Source organism: Macrobrachium rosenbergii, unplaced genomic scaffold (genome assembly GCF_040412425.1).
Source record: "Macrobrachium rosenbergii isolate ZJJX-2024 unplaced genomic scaffold, ASM4041242v1 13917, whole genome shotgun sequence".
Lineage (NCBI taxonomy): Eukaryota > Metazoa > Arthropoda > Malacostraca > Decapoda > Palaemonidae > Macrobrachium > Macrobrachium rosenbergii.
The window spans coordinates 2,351,101-2,366,149 of record NW_027100728.1 but is presented as its reverse complement, the minus strand read 5'-3'; positions in this window follow the sequence as shown (position 1 = coordinate 2,366,149).

Genomic DNA, 15,049 nt, shown 5'->3' with positions numbered 1-15,049 from the left:
TTTTTCAATTTCAAGGGTAATTTCTACCATTTATATAGCTGGTAGCCTTTATGAGTATGATGACTATGCTCTAGTTTGAGAAAATGATAGTCTTAGTATTGGCGCCAAAATCTTCACCGAAGAATCCCTGAAGACTCCTTGAAGATTCTTTCTTCAGCTGAATTGGACCCCTGGGCACCACAAAAAAAAAAAAAAAAAGAACCCTTACCAAAGATTTCCTCCGGAATCGCCGGAGGTTGCCATCATTACATGAATGACTATGCTCTAGTTTGAGAAAATGATAGTCTTCGTATTGGCGCCAAAATCTTCACCGAAGAATCCTTGAAGACTCCTTGAAGATTCTTTCTTCAGCTGAACTGGACCCCTGGGCCCCACAAAAAAAAAAAAAAAAAAAAAAGGACCCCTTACCATTGATTTCCTCCGGAATCGCCGGAGGTGGCCATCATTACATGAATGACTATGCTCTAGTTTGAGAAAATGATAGTCTTCGTATTGGCTCCAAAATCTTCACCGAAGAATCCCTGAAGACTCTTTGAAGATTCTTTCTTCAGCTGAATTGGACCCCTGGGCTCCACAAAAAAAAAAAAAAAAAAAAAAGGACCCCTTACCAAATATTTCCTCCGGAATTGCCGGAGGTGGCCTTCATTACATGAATGACTATGATCTAGTTTGAAAAAATGATAGTCTTCATATTGGCTCCAAAATCCTCACCCAAGATTCCCTGAAGACTCCTTGAAGACTCTTTCTTCAGCAGTATAACAGGTGTCATTTTTCAATTTCAAGGGTAATTTCCACCATTTATATAGATGGTAGCCTTTATGACTATGCTCTAGTTTGAGAAAATGATAGTCTTAGTATTGGCGCCAAAACCTTCACCGAAGAATCACTGAAGACTCCTTGAAGATTCTTTCTTCAGCTGAATTGTGGCCATCATTACATGAATGACTATGCTCTAGTTTGAGAAAATGATAGTCTTCGTTTGAAAATTGGCGCTAAAATCTTCACCGAAGAATCCCTGAAGACTCCTTGAAGATTCTTTCTTCACCTGAACTGGATCCCTGGGCCCCACAAAAAAAAAAAAAACAAAAAGGACCCCTTACCATTGATTTCCTCCGGAATCGCCGGAGGTGGCCATCATTACATGAATGACTATGCTGTAGTTTGAGAAAATGATAGTCTTCGTATTGGCGCCAAAACCTTCACCGAAGAATCACTGAAGACTCCTTGAAGATTCTTTCTTCAGCAAAAAAAAAAAAGGACCCCTTACCAAAGAATTGTGGCCATCATTACATGAATGACTATGCTCTAGTTTGAGAAAATGATAGTCTTCGTATTGGCGCCAAATTCTTCACCGAAGAATCCTGAAGACTCCATGAAGATTCTTTCTTCAGCTGAACTGGACCCCTGGGCCCACAAAAAAAAAAAAAAAAAAAAAAAAAAAGGACCCCTTACCAAAAGATTTCCTCCGGAATCGCCGGATGTGGCCATTATTACATGAATGACTATGTTCTAGTGTGAGAAAATGATAGTCTTCGTATTGGCTCCAAAATCTTTACCGAAGAATCCCTGAAGACTCCTTTGAAGATTCTTTCTTCAGCTGAATTGGACCCCTGGGCCCAACAAAAAAAAAAAAAAAAAAGGAAAAAAGAACCAAAGATTTCCTCCGGAATCGCCGGAGGTGGCCATCATTACATGAATGACTATGCTCTAGTTTGAGAAAATGATAGTCTTCATATTGGCTCCAAAATCCTCACCGAAGATTCCCTGAAGACTCCTTGAAGACTCTTTCTTCAGCAGTATAACAGGTGTCATTTTTCAATTTCAAGGGTAATTTCTACCATTTATATAGCTGGTAGCGTTTATGACTATGCTCTAGTTTGAGAAAATGATAGTCCTAGTATTGGCGCCAAAATCTTCACCGAAGAATCCCTGAAGACTCCTTGAAGATTCTTTCTTCTGCTGAATTGGACCCCTGGGCCCCACAAAAAAAAAAAAAAAAAAGGACCCCTTGCAAAGATTTCCTCCGGAATCGCCGGAGGTGGGCCATCATTACATGAATGACTATGCTATAGTTTGAGAAAATGATAGTCTTCGTATTAGCGCCAAAATCTTCACCGGAGAATCCCTGAAGACTCCTTGAAGATTCTTTCTTCAGCTGAACTGGACCCCTGGGCCCTAAAAAAAAAAAAAAAAAAAAAAAAAAAAGGACCCTTACCAAAGATTTCCTCCGGAATCGCCTTAGGTAGCCATCATTATATGAATGACTATGCTCTAGTTTGAGAAAATGATAATCTTCATATTGGCTCCAAAATCCTCACACAAGATCCCTGAAGTCTCCTTGAAGACTCATTCTTCAGCAGTATAAGAGGTGTCATTTTTTCAAACAAAAGGATAATTTCTACCATTTATATAGCTGGTAGCCTTTATGACTATGCTCTAGTTTGAGAAAATGATAGTCTTCGTGTTGGCGCCAAAATCTTCACCGAAGAATCCGTGAAGACTCCTTGAAGATTCTTTCTTCAGCTGAACTGGACCCCTGGGCCCCACAAAAAAAAAAAAAAGAAAAAGGACCCTTTACCAAAAGATTTCCTCCAGAATCACCGGAGGTGGCCATCATTACATGAATGACTATGCTCCAGTTTGAGAAAATGATAGTCTTCATATTGGCTCCAAATTCCTCACAAGATTCCCTGAAGTCTCCTTGAAGACTCTTTCTTCAGCAGTATAAGAGGTGTCATTTTTCAATTTCAAGGATAATTTCTACCATTTATATAGCTGGTAGCCATTTACATGAATGACTATGCTCTAGTTTGAGAAAATGATAGTCTTCGTGTTGGCGCCAAAATCTTCACCGAAGAATCCCTGAAGACTCCTTGAAGATTCTTTCTTCAGCTGAACTGGACCCTGGGCCCAAAAAAAAAAAAAAAAAAAAAAAGGACCCTTACCAAAGATTTCCTCCGGAATCGCCGGAGGTGGCCATCATTATATGAATGACTATGCTCTAGTTTGAGAAAATGATAATCTTCATATTGGCTCCAAAATCCTCACCCAAGATTCCCTGAAGACTCCTTTGAAGACTCTTTCTTCAGCAGTATAACAGGTGTCATTTTCAATTTCAAAAAAGTAATTTCTACCATTTATATAGCTGGTAGCCTTTATGACTATGCTCTAGTTTGAGAAAATGATAGTCTTAGTATTGGCGCCAAAATCTTCACCGAAGAATCCCTAAAGATTCCTTGAAGATTCTTTCTTCAGCTGAATTGTGGCCTTCATTACATGAATGACTATGCTCTAGTTTGAGAAAATGATAGTCTTCGTATTGGCGCCAAAATTCTTCACCGAAGAATCCCAGAAGACTTCTTGAAGATTCTTTCTTCAGCTGAACTGGATCCCTGGGCCCAAAAAAAAAAAAAAAAAAAGGACCCTTACCAAAGATTTCCTCCGGAATCGCCGGAGGTGGCCATCATTACATGAATGACTATGCTCTAGTTTGAGAAAATGATAGTCTTCGTATTGGCGCCAAAATCTTCACCGAAGAATCCTGAAGACTCCTTGAAGATTCTTTCTTCAGCTGAACTGGACCCTGGCCCAAAAAAAAAAAAAAAAAAAAAGGACCCTTACCATTGATTTTCTCCGGAATCGCCGGAGGTGGCCATCATTACATGAATGACTATGCTCTAGTTTGAGAAAATGATAGTCTTCGTATTGGCTCCAAAATCTTCACCGAAGAATCCCTGAAGACTCTTTGAAGATTCTTTCTTCAGCTGAATTGGACCCCTGGGCCCCCCACAAAAAAAAAAAAAGGACCCTTACCAAAGATTTACTCCGGAATTGCCGGAGGTGGCCATCATTACATGAATGACTATGCTCTTGTTTGAGAAAATGATAGTCTTCATATTGGCTCCAAAATCCTCATTGAAGATTCCCTGAAGACTCCTTGAAGACTCTTTCATCAGCAGTATAACAGGTGTCATTTTTCAAAAAAAAGGGTAATTTCTACCATTTATATAGCTGGTAGCCTTAATGACTATGCTCTAGTTTGAGAAAATGATAGTCTTCGTATTGGCGCCAAAATCTTCACCGAAGAATCCCTGAAGATTCCTTGAAGATTCTTTCTTCAGCTGAATTGGACCCCTGGACAAAAAAAAAAAAAAAAAAAAAGGACCCTTACCAAAGATTTTCTCAGGAATCGCCGGAGGTGGCCATCATTACATGAATGACTATGCTCTAGTTTGAGAAAATGATAGTCTTCATATTGGCTCCAAAATCCTCACCCAAGATTCCCTGAAGACTCCTTGAAGACTCTTTCTTCAGCAGTATAACAGGTGTCATTTTTTCAAAAAAAAAAAGGAAATTTCTACCATTTATATAGCTGGTAGCCTTTATAACTATGCTCTAGTTTGAAAAAATGATAGTCTTTGTATTGGCGCCAAAATCTTCACCGAAGAATCCCTGAAGACTCCTTGAAGATTCTTTCTTCAGTTGAATTGGACCCCTGGTCCCTACAAAAAAAAAAAAAAAAAAAAAAAAGGACCCTTATCAAAGATTTCCTCTGGAATCGCCGGAGGTGGCCATCATTACATGAATGACTATGCTCTAGTTTGAGAAAATGATAGTCTTCGTATTGGCTCCAAAATCTTCACCGAAGAATCCCTGAAGACTCTTTGAAGATTCTTTCTTCAGCTGAATTGGACCCCTGGGCCCCACAAAAAAAAAAAAAAAAAGGACCCCTTACCAAAGATTTCCTCCGGAATCGCCGGAGGTGGCTATCATTACATGAATGACTATGCTCTAGTTTGAGAAAATGATAGTCTTCATATTGGCTCCAAAATCCTCACCCAAGATTCCCTGAAGACTCCTTGAAGACTCTTTCTTCAGCAGTATAACAGGTGTCATTTTCAAAAACAAAAAGGTAATTTCTACCATTTATATAGCTGGTAGCCATTTATGACTATGCTCTAGCTTGAGAAAATGATAGTCTTCGTATTGGCGCCAAAATCTTCTCTGAAGAATCCCTGAAGACTCTTTGAAGATTCTTTCTTCAGCTGAACTGGACCCCTGGGCCCCACAAAAAAAAAAAAAAAAAAAAAGGACCCTTACCAAAGATTTCCTCCGGAATCGCCGGAGGTGGCCATCATTACATGAATGACTATGCTCTAGTTTGAGAAAATGATAGTCTTCATATTGGCTCCAAAATCCTCACCCAAGATTCCCTGAAGACTCCTTGAAGACTCTTTCTTCAGCAGTATAACAGGTGTCATTTTCAATTTCAAGGGTAATTTCTACCATTTATATAGCTGGTAGCCTTTGAATGACTATGATCTAGTTTGAGAAAATGATAGTCTTCATATTGGCGCCAAAATCTTCACCGAAGAATCCCTGAAGACTCCTTGAAGATTCTTTCTTCAGCTAAATTGGACCCCAGGCCCCACAAAAAAAAACAAAAAAGGACCCCTTACCAAAGATTTCCTCCGGAATCGCCGGAGGTGGCCATCATTACATGAATGACTATGCTCTAGTTTGAGAAAATGATAGTCTTCGTATTGGCTCCAAAATCTTCACCGAAGAATCCCTGAAGACTCTTTGAAGATTCTTCCTTCAGCTGAATTGGACCCCTGGGCCCCAAAAAAAAAAAAAAAAAAAAAAAAAAGGACCCTTACAAAAGATTTCCTCCGGAATCGCCGGAGGTGGCCATCATTACATGAATGACTATGCTCTAGTTTGAGAAAATGATAGTCTTCATATTGGCTCCAAAATCATCACCCAAGTTTCCTGAAGACTCCTTAAAGACTCTTTCTTCAGCAGTATAACAGGTGTCATTTTTTCAATTTCAAGGGTAATTTCTACCATTTTATAGCTGGTAGCCTTTATGAGTATGCTCTAGTTTGAGAAAATGATAGTCTTAGTATTGGCGCCAAAATCTTCACCGAAGAATCCCTGAAGACTCCTTGAAGATTCTTTCTTCAGCTGAATTGGACCCTGGGCACCACAAACAAAAAAAAAAAAAAAGAACCCCTTACCAAAGATTTCCTCCGGAATCGCCGGAGGTTGCCATCATTACATGAATGACTATGCTCTAGTTTGAGAAAATGATAGTCTTCGTATTGGCGCCAAAATCTTCACCGAAGAATCCCTGAAGACTCCTTGAAGATTCTTTCTTCAGCTGAACTGGACCCCTGGGCCCACAAAAAAAAAAAAAAAAAAAAAGGACCCTTACCATTGATTTCCTCCGGAATCGCCGGAGGTGGCCATCATTACATGAATGACTATGCTCTAGTTTGAGAAAATGATAGTCTTCGTATTGGCTCCAAAATCTTCACCGAAGAATCCCTGAAGACTCTTTGAAGATTCTTTCTTCAGCTGAATTGGACCCCTGGGCTCCACAAAAAAAAAAAAAAAACAAAAAGGACCCCTTACCAAAGATTTCCTCCGGAATTGCCGGAGGTGGCCATCATTACATGAATGACTATGATCTAGTTTGAGAAAATGATAGTCTTCATATTGGCTCCAAAATCCTCACCCAAGATTCCCTGAAGACTCCTTGAAGACTCTTTCTTCAGCAGTATAACAGGTGTCATTTTTCAATTTCAAGGGTAATTTCCACCATTTATATAGATGGTAGCCTTTATTACTATGCTCTAAAAATGATAGTCTTAGTATTGGCGCCAAAATCTTCACCGAAGAATCACTGAAGACTCCTTGAAGATTCTTTCTTCAGCTGAATTGTGGCCATCATTACATGAATGACTATGCTCTAGTTTGAGAAAATGATAGTCTTCGTATTGGCGCTAAAATCTTCACCGAAGAATCCCTGAAGACTCCTTGAAGATTCTTTCTTCACCTGAACTGGATCCCTGGGCCCCACAAAAAAAATAAAAAAGGGCCCCTTACCATTGATTTCCTCCGGAATCGCCGGAGGTGGCCATCATTACATGAATGACTATGCTGTAGTTTGAGAAAATGATAGTTTTCGTATTGGCTCCAAAATCTTCACCGAAGAATCCCTGAAGACTCTTTGAAGATTCTTTCTTCAGCTGAATTGGACCCCTGGGCCCAACAAAGAAAAAAACAAAAAAGGACCCCTTACCAAAGATTTCCTCCGGAATCGCCGGAGGTGGCCATCATTATATGAATGACTGTGCTCTAGTTTGAGAAAATGATAGTCTTCATATTGGCTCCAAAATCCTCACCCAAGATTCCCTGAAGACTCTTTGAAGACTCTTTCTTCAGCAGTATAACAGGTGTCATTTTTTAATTTCAAGGGTAATTTCTACCATTTATATAGCTGGTAGCCTTTCATCATTGGCACTCTGTTGTAGCATTCCATGTGTCATTTTTCAGTTTCAAGGTTCCTGTAACCTTGTAAATAATGGAGGTGTCATTTTGAAATTGCAAGGTTCATATGTAAAATAGACAATAAACACCAACTTTGAGGTCCCATAGCCGAGAGGAACCTGCCACGGACATTAGGCTTCAATTAGAGCCCCTTTATTTTGATCCTTTCTATTAAAAAATTCATAAAAACATCAATACGTTCAGGCCTTGCTGAGTTTTGGATGCCTGAATTTTATTGTATAAACTAAAAATCGACTTTGAGGCCCCAGAAGCTAAGAGTCATTTTAGAATTATGCAAGTCTGAATTTCAATTCATCGATTTTTGGAAACTGGAAATATTGGCCCAAAAAATTTTACATCCCCAAAATAATAGAACTGTACTAAAAAGGGTTAGATAGGTCGAAAATTTTGAAAGTTCTATTTTTTGAGGCTGGAGTCTTTTTTTTTTTTTTTTTTTTTACACCCCAGGATTAGAATATGCCACCTTCACCACGCAAGGGTCCCGGCTGAATTGGACCCCTGGGCCCCGCAAAAAAAAAAACGAAAAAGGACCCCTTACCAAAGATTTCCTCCGGAATCGCCGGAGGTGGCCATCATTACATGAATGACTATGCTTTAGTTTGAGAAAATTATAGTCTTCGTATTGGCTCCAAAATGTTCACCGAAGAATCCCTGAAGACTCTTTGAAGATTCTTTCTTCAGCTGAATTGGACCCCTGGGCCCCAAAAAAAAAAACAAAAAGGACCCCTTACCAAAGATTTCCTCCAGAATTGCCGGAGGTGGCCATCATTACATGGATGACTATGCTCTAGTTTGAGAAAATGATACTCTTCATATTGGCTCCAAAATCCTCACCCAAGATTCCCTGAAGACTCCTTGAAGACTCTTTCTTCAGCAGTACAACAGGTGTCATTTTTCAATTTCAATGGTAATTTCTACCATTTATATAGCTGGTAGCCTTTATGACTATGCTCTAGTTTGAGAAAATGATAGTCTTAGTATTGGCGCCAAAATCTTCACCGAAGAATCCCTGAAGACTCCTTGAAGATTCTTTCTTCAGCTGAATTGGACCCCTGGGCCCCACAAAAAAAAAAAAAAGGACCCCTTACCAAAGATTTCCTCCGGAATCGCCGGAGGTGGCCATCATTACATGAATGACTATGCTCTAGTTTGAGAAAATAATAGTCTTCGTATTGGCTCCAAAATCTTCACCGAAGAATCCCTGAAGACTCCTTGAAGATTCTTTCTTCAGCTGAACTGGACCCCTGGGCCCCACAAAAAAAAAAAAAGGACCCCTTACCAAAGATTTCCTCCGGAATCGCCGGAGGTGGCAATCATTTCATGAATGACTATGCTCTAGTTTGAAAATGATAGCCTTCGTATTGGCTCCAAAATCTTCACCGAAGAATCCCTGAAGACTCTTTGAAGATTCTTTCTTCAGCTGAATTGGACCCCTGGGCCCCAAAAAAAAAAAAAAAAAAAGGACCCCTTACCAAAGATTTCCTCCGGAATCGCCGGAGGTGGCCATCATTACATGAATGACTATGCTCTAGTTTGAGAAAATGATAGTCTTCATATTGGCTCCAAAATCCTCACCCAAGATTCCCTGAAGACTCCTTGAAGACTCTTTCTTCAGCAGTATAACAGTTGTCATTTTTCAATTTCAAGGGTAATTTCTACCATTTATATAGCTGGTAGCCTTTATGACTATGCTCTAGTTTGAGAAAATGATAGTCTTAGTATTGGCACGAAAATCTTCACCGAAAGAAGATTCTTTCCCTGAAGACTCCTTGAAGATTCTTTCTTCAGATGAATTGTGGCCATCATTACATGAATGACTATGCTCTAGTTTGAGAAAATGATAGTCTTCGTATTGGCGCCAAATTCTTCACCGAAGAATCCCTGAAGACTCCATGAAGATTCTTTCTTCAGCTGAACTGGACCCCTGGGCCCCACAAAAAAAAAAAAAAAAAAAAAAGGACCCCTTACCAAAGATTTCCTCCGGAATCGCCGGAGGTGGCCATCATTACATGAATGACTATGTTCTAGTTTGAGAAAATGATAGTCTTCGTATTGGCTCCAAAATCTTCACCGAAGAATCCCTGAAGACTCCTTGAAGATTCTTTCTTCAGCTGAATTGGACCCCTGGGCCCAACAAAAAAAAAAAAAAAAAAAAAAAAGGACCCCTTACCAAAGATTTCCTCCGGAATCGCCGGAGGTAGCCATCATTACATGAATGACTATGCTCTAGTTTGAGAAAATGATAGTCTTCATATTGGCTCCAAAATCCTCACCCAAGATTCCTGAAGACTCTTTGAAGACTCTTTCTTCAGCAGTATAACAGGTGTCATTTTTCAATTTCAAGGGTAATTTCTTCCATTTATATAGCTGGTAGCGTTTATGACTATGCTCTAGTTTGAGAAAATGATAGTCCTCGTATTGGCGCCAAAATCTTCACCGAAGAATCCCTGAAGACTCCTTGAAGATTCTTTCTTCTGCTGAATTGGACACCCTGGGCCCCACAAAAAAAAAAAAAAGGACCCCTTACCAAAGATTTCCTCCGGAATCGCCGGAGGTGGCCATCATTACATGAATGACTATGCTCTAGTTTGAGAAAATGATAGTCTTCGTATTAGCTCCAAAATCTTCACCGAAGAATCCCTGAAGACTCCTTGAAGATTCTTTCTTCAGCTGAACTGGACCCCTGGGCCCCACAAAAAAAAAAAAAAAAAACAAAAAGGACCCCTTACCAAAGATTTCCTCCAGAATCACCGGAGGTGGCCATCATTACATGAATGACTATGCTCCAGTTTGAGAAAATGATAGTCTTCATTGGCGCCAAAATCTTTGGCTCCTTTGAAGAAAATCCTCACACAAGATTCCCTGAAGTCTCCTTGAAGACTCTTTCTTCAGCAGTATAAGAGAGTGTCATTTTTCAATTTCAAGGATAATTTCTACCATTTATATAGCTGGTAGCCTTTATGACTATGCACTAGTTTGAGAAAATGATAGTCTTCGTATTGGCGCCAAAATCTTCACCGAAGAATCCGTGAAGACTCCTTGAAGATTCTTTTTTCAGCTGAACTGGACCCCTGGGCCCCACAAAAAAAAAACAAAAAAACAAAAAAGGACCCCTTACCAAAGATTTCCTCTGGAATCGCCTTAGGTGGCCATCATTATATGAATGACTATGCTCTAGTTTGAGAAAATGATAATCTTCATATTGGCTCCAAAATCCTCACCCAAGATTCCCTGAAGACTCCTTGAAGACTCTTTCTTCAGCAGTATAACAGGTGTCATTTTCAATTTCAAAAGTAATTTCCAACCATTTATATAGCTGGTAGCCTTTGAATGACTATGCTCTAGTTTGAGAAAATGATAGTCTTAGTATTGGCTCCAAAATCTTCACCGAAGAATCCCTAAAGATTCCTTGAAGATTCTTTCTTCAGCCAAAAAAAAAACAAAATTTCAAAATTTCTCGAATGTGGCCATCATTACATGAATGACTATGCTCTAGTTTGAGAAAATGATAGTTTTCGTATTGGCGCCAAAATCTTCACCGAAGAATCCCTGAAGACTTCTTGAAGATTCTTTCTTCAGCTGAACTGGATCCCTGGGCTCCACAAAAAAAAAAAAAAAAAAAAGGACCCCTTACCAAAGATTTCCTCCGGAATCGCCGGAGGTGGCCATCATTACATGAATGACTATGCTCTAGTTTGAGAAAATGATAGTCTTCGTATTGGCGCCAAAATCTTCACCGAAGAATCCTGAAGACTCCTTGAAGACTCTTTCTTCAGCTGAACTGGACCCCTGGGCCCCACAAAAAAAAAAAAAAAAAAAAAGGACCCCTTACCATTGATTTTCTCAGGAATCGCCGGAGGTGGCCATCATTACATGAATGACTATGCTGTAGTTTGAGAAAATGATAGTCTTCGTATTGGCTCCAAAATCTTCACCGAAGAATCCCTGAAGACTCTTTGAAGATTCTTTCTTCAGCTGAATTGGACCCCTGGGCCCCACAAAAAAAAAAAAAAGGACCCCTTACCAAAGATTTCCTCCGGAATCGCCGGAGGTGGCCATCATTACATGAATGACTATGCTCTTGTTTGAGAAAATGATAGTCTTCATATTGGCTCCAAAATCCTCACCCAAGATTCCCTGAAGACTCCTTGAAGACTCTTTCATCAGCAGTATAACAGGTGTCATTTTTCAATTTCTAGTGTAATTTCTACCATTTATATAGCTGGTAGCCTTAATGACTATGCTCTAGTTTGAGAAAATGATAGTCTTCGTATTGGCGCCAAAATCTTCACCGAAGAATCCCTGAAGACTCCTTGAAGATTCTTTCTTCAGCTGAATTGGACCCCTGGGCCCCACAAAAAAAAAAAACAAAAAAGGACCCTTACCAAAGATTTTCTCCGGAATCGCCGGAGGTGGCCATCATTACATGAATGACTATGCTCTAGTTTGAGAAAATGATAGTCTTCATATTGGCTCCAAAATCCTCACCAAGATTCCCTGAAGACTCCTTGAAGACTCTTTCTTCAGCAGTATAACAGGTGTCACAAAAAATTTCAAAAAATTTCTACCATTTATATAGCTGGTAACCTTTATAACTTTGCTCTAGTTTGAAAAAATGATAGTCTTAGTATTGGCGCCAAAATCTTCACCGAAGAATCCATGAAGACTCCTTGAAGATTCTTTCTTCAGCTGAATTGGACCCCTGGGCCCCACAAAAAAAAAAAAAAGGACCCCTTAGCAAAGATTTCCTCCGGAATCGCCGGAGGTGGCCATCATTACATGAATGACTATGCTCTAGTTTGAGAAAATGATAGTCTTCGTATTGGCTCCAAAATCTTCACCGAAGAATCCCTGAAGACTCTTTGAAGATTCTTTCTTCAGCTGAATTGGACCCCTGGGCCCCAGAAAAAAAAAAAAAAAAAAAAGGACCCTTACCAAAGATTTCCTCCGGAATCGCCGGAGGTGGCCATCATTACATGAATGACTATGCTCTAGTTTGAGAAAATGATAGTCTTCATATTGGCTCCAAAATCCTCACCCAAGTTTCCCTGAAGACTCCTTGAAGACTCTTTCTTCAGCAGTATAACAGGTGTCATTTTTCAATTTCAAGGGTAATTTCTACCATTTATATAGCTGGTAGCCTTTATGACTATGCTCTAGTTTGAGAAAATGATAGTCTTAGTATTGGCGCCAAAATCTTCACCGAAGAATCCCTGAAGACTCCTTGAAGATTCTTTCTTCAGCTGAATTGGACCCCTGGGCCCCACAAAAAAAAAAAAAAAAAAAGGACCCCTTACTAAAGATTTCCTCCGGAATCGCCGGAGGTGGCCATCATTACATGAATGACTATGCTCTAGTTTGAGAAAATGATAGTCTTCGTATTGGCGCCAAAATCTTCACCGAAGAATCCCTGAAGACTCCTTGAAGATTCTTTCTTCAGCTGAACTGGACCCCTGGGCCCCACAAAAAAAAAAAAAAAAAAAAAGGACCCTTACCAAAGATTTCCTCCGGAATCGCCGGAGGTGGCCATCATTACATGAATGACTATGCTCTAGTTTGAGAAAATGATAGTCTTCGTATTGGCTCCAAAATCTTCACCGAAGAATCCCTGAAGACTCTTTGAAGATTCTTTCTTCAGCTGAATTGGACCCCTGGGCCTTACAAAAAATAACAAAAAAGGACCCCTTACCAAAGAATTCCTCCGGAATCGCCGGAGGTGGCCTTCATTACATGAATGACTATGCTCTAGTTTGAAAAAATGATAGTCTTCATATTGGCTCCAAAATCCTCACCCAAGATTCCCTGAAGACTCCTTGAAGACTCTTTTTTCAGCAATATAACAGGTGTCATTTTTTTCAATTTCAAGGGGGTAATTTCTACCATTTATATAGCTGGTAGCCTTACATGAATGACTATGCTCTAGTTTGAGAAAATGATAGTCTTCGTATTGGCGCCAAAATCTTCACGAAGAATCCCTGAAGACTCCTTGAAGATTCTTTCTTCAGCTGAATTGGACCCCTGGGCCCCACACAAAAAAAAAAAAAGGACCCCTTACCATTGATTTCCTCCGGAATCGCCGGAGGTGGCCATCATTACATGAATGACTATGCTCTAGTTTGAGAAAATGATAGTCTTCGTATTGGCTCCAAAATCTTCACCGAAGAATCCCTGAAGACTCTTTGAAGATTCTTTCTTCAGCTGAATTGGACCCCTGGGCCCAACAAAAAAAAAAAAAAAAAAAAAAAAAAAAAAAAAAGGACCTCTTTCCAAAGATTTCCTCCGGAATCGCCTGAGGTGGCCATCATTACATGAATGACTATGCTCTAGTTTGAGAAAATGATAGTCTTCATATTGGCTCCAAAATCCTCACCCAAGATTCCCTGAAGACTCTTTGAAGACTCTTTCTTCAGCAGTATAACAGGTGTCATTTTTTAATTTCAAGGGTAATTTCTACCATTTATATAGCTGGTAGCCTTTCATCATTGGCACTCTGTTGTAGCATTCCATGTGTCATTTTTCAGTTTCAAGGTTCCTGTAACCTTGTAAGTAATGGAGGTGTCATTTTGAAATTGCAAGGTTCATATGTAAAATTGACAAAAAACACCAACTTTGAGGTCCCATAGCCGAGAGGGAACCTGCCACGGACATTAGGCTTCAATTAGAGCCCCTTTATTTTGATCCTTTCTATTAAAAAATTCATAAAACATCAATACGTTCAGGCCTTGCTGAGTTTTGGATGCCTGAATTTTTATTGTATAAAAAAAAAATCGACTTTGAGGCCCCGTAGCTAAGAGTCATTTTAGAATTATTCAAGTCTGAATTTCAATTCATCGATTTTTGGAAACTGGAAATATTGGCTCAAAAAATTTTACATCCCCAAAATAATAGAACTGTACTAACAAGGGTTAGATAGGTCGAAAATTTTTAAAGTTCTATTTTTTGAGGCTGGACTCTTTTTTTTTTTTTTTTTTTTTTTTTTTTTTACACCCCAGGATTAGAATATGCCACCTTCACCACGCAAGGGTCCCGGCTGAATTGGACCCCTGGGCCCCGCAAAAAAAAAACAAAAAAGGACCGTTTACCAAAGATTTCCTCTGGAATCGCCGGAGGTGGCCATCATTACATGAATGACTATACTCTAGTTTGAGAAAATGATAGTCTTCATATTGGCTCCAAAATCCTCACCCAAGATTCCCTGAAGACTCCTTGAAGACTCTTTCTTCAGCAGTATAACAGGTGTCACAAAAAAAAAAAGGTAATTTCTACCATTTATATAGCTGGTAGCCTTTGAATGACTATGCTCTAGTTTGAGAAAATGATAGTCTTCGTATTGGCTCCAAAATCTTCACCGAAGAATCCCTGAAGACTCTTTAAAGATTCTTTCTTCAGCTGAATTGGACCCCTGGGCCCCAAAAAAAAAAACAAAAAAGGACCCCTTACCAAAGATTTCCTCCGGAATCGCCGGAGGTGGCCATCATTACATGAATGACTATGCTCTAGTTTGAGAAAATGATAGTCTTCGTATTGGGTCCAAAATCTTCACCGAAGATTCCCTGAAGACTCCTTGAAGACTCTTTCTTCAGCAGAATAACAGGTGTCATTTTTCAATTTCAAAGGGTAATTAAACCATTTATATAGCTGGTAGCCATTACATGAATGACTATGCTCTAGTTTGAGAAAATGATAGTTTTAG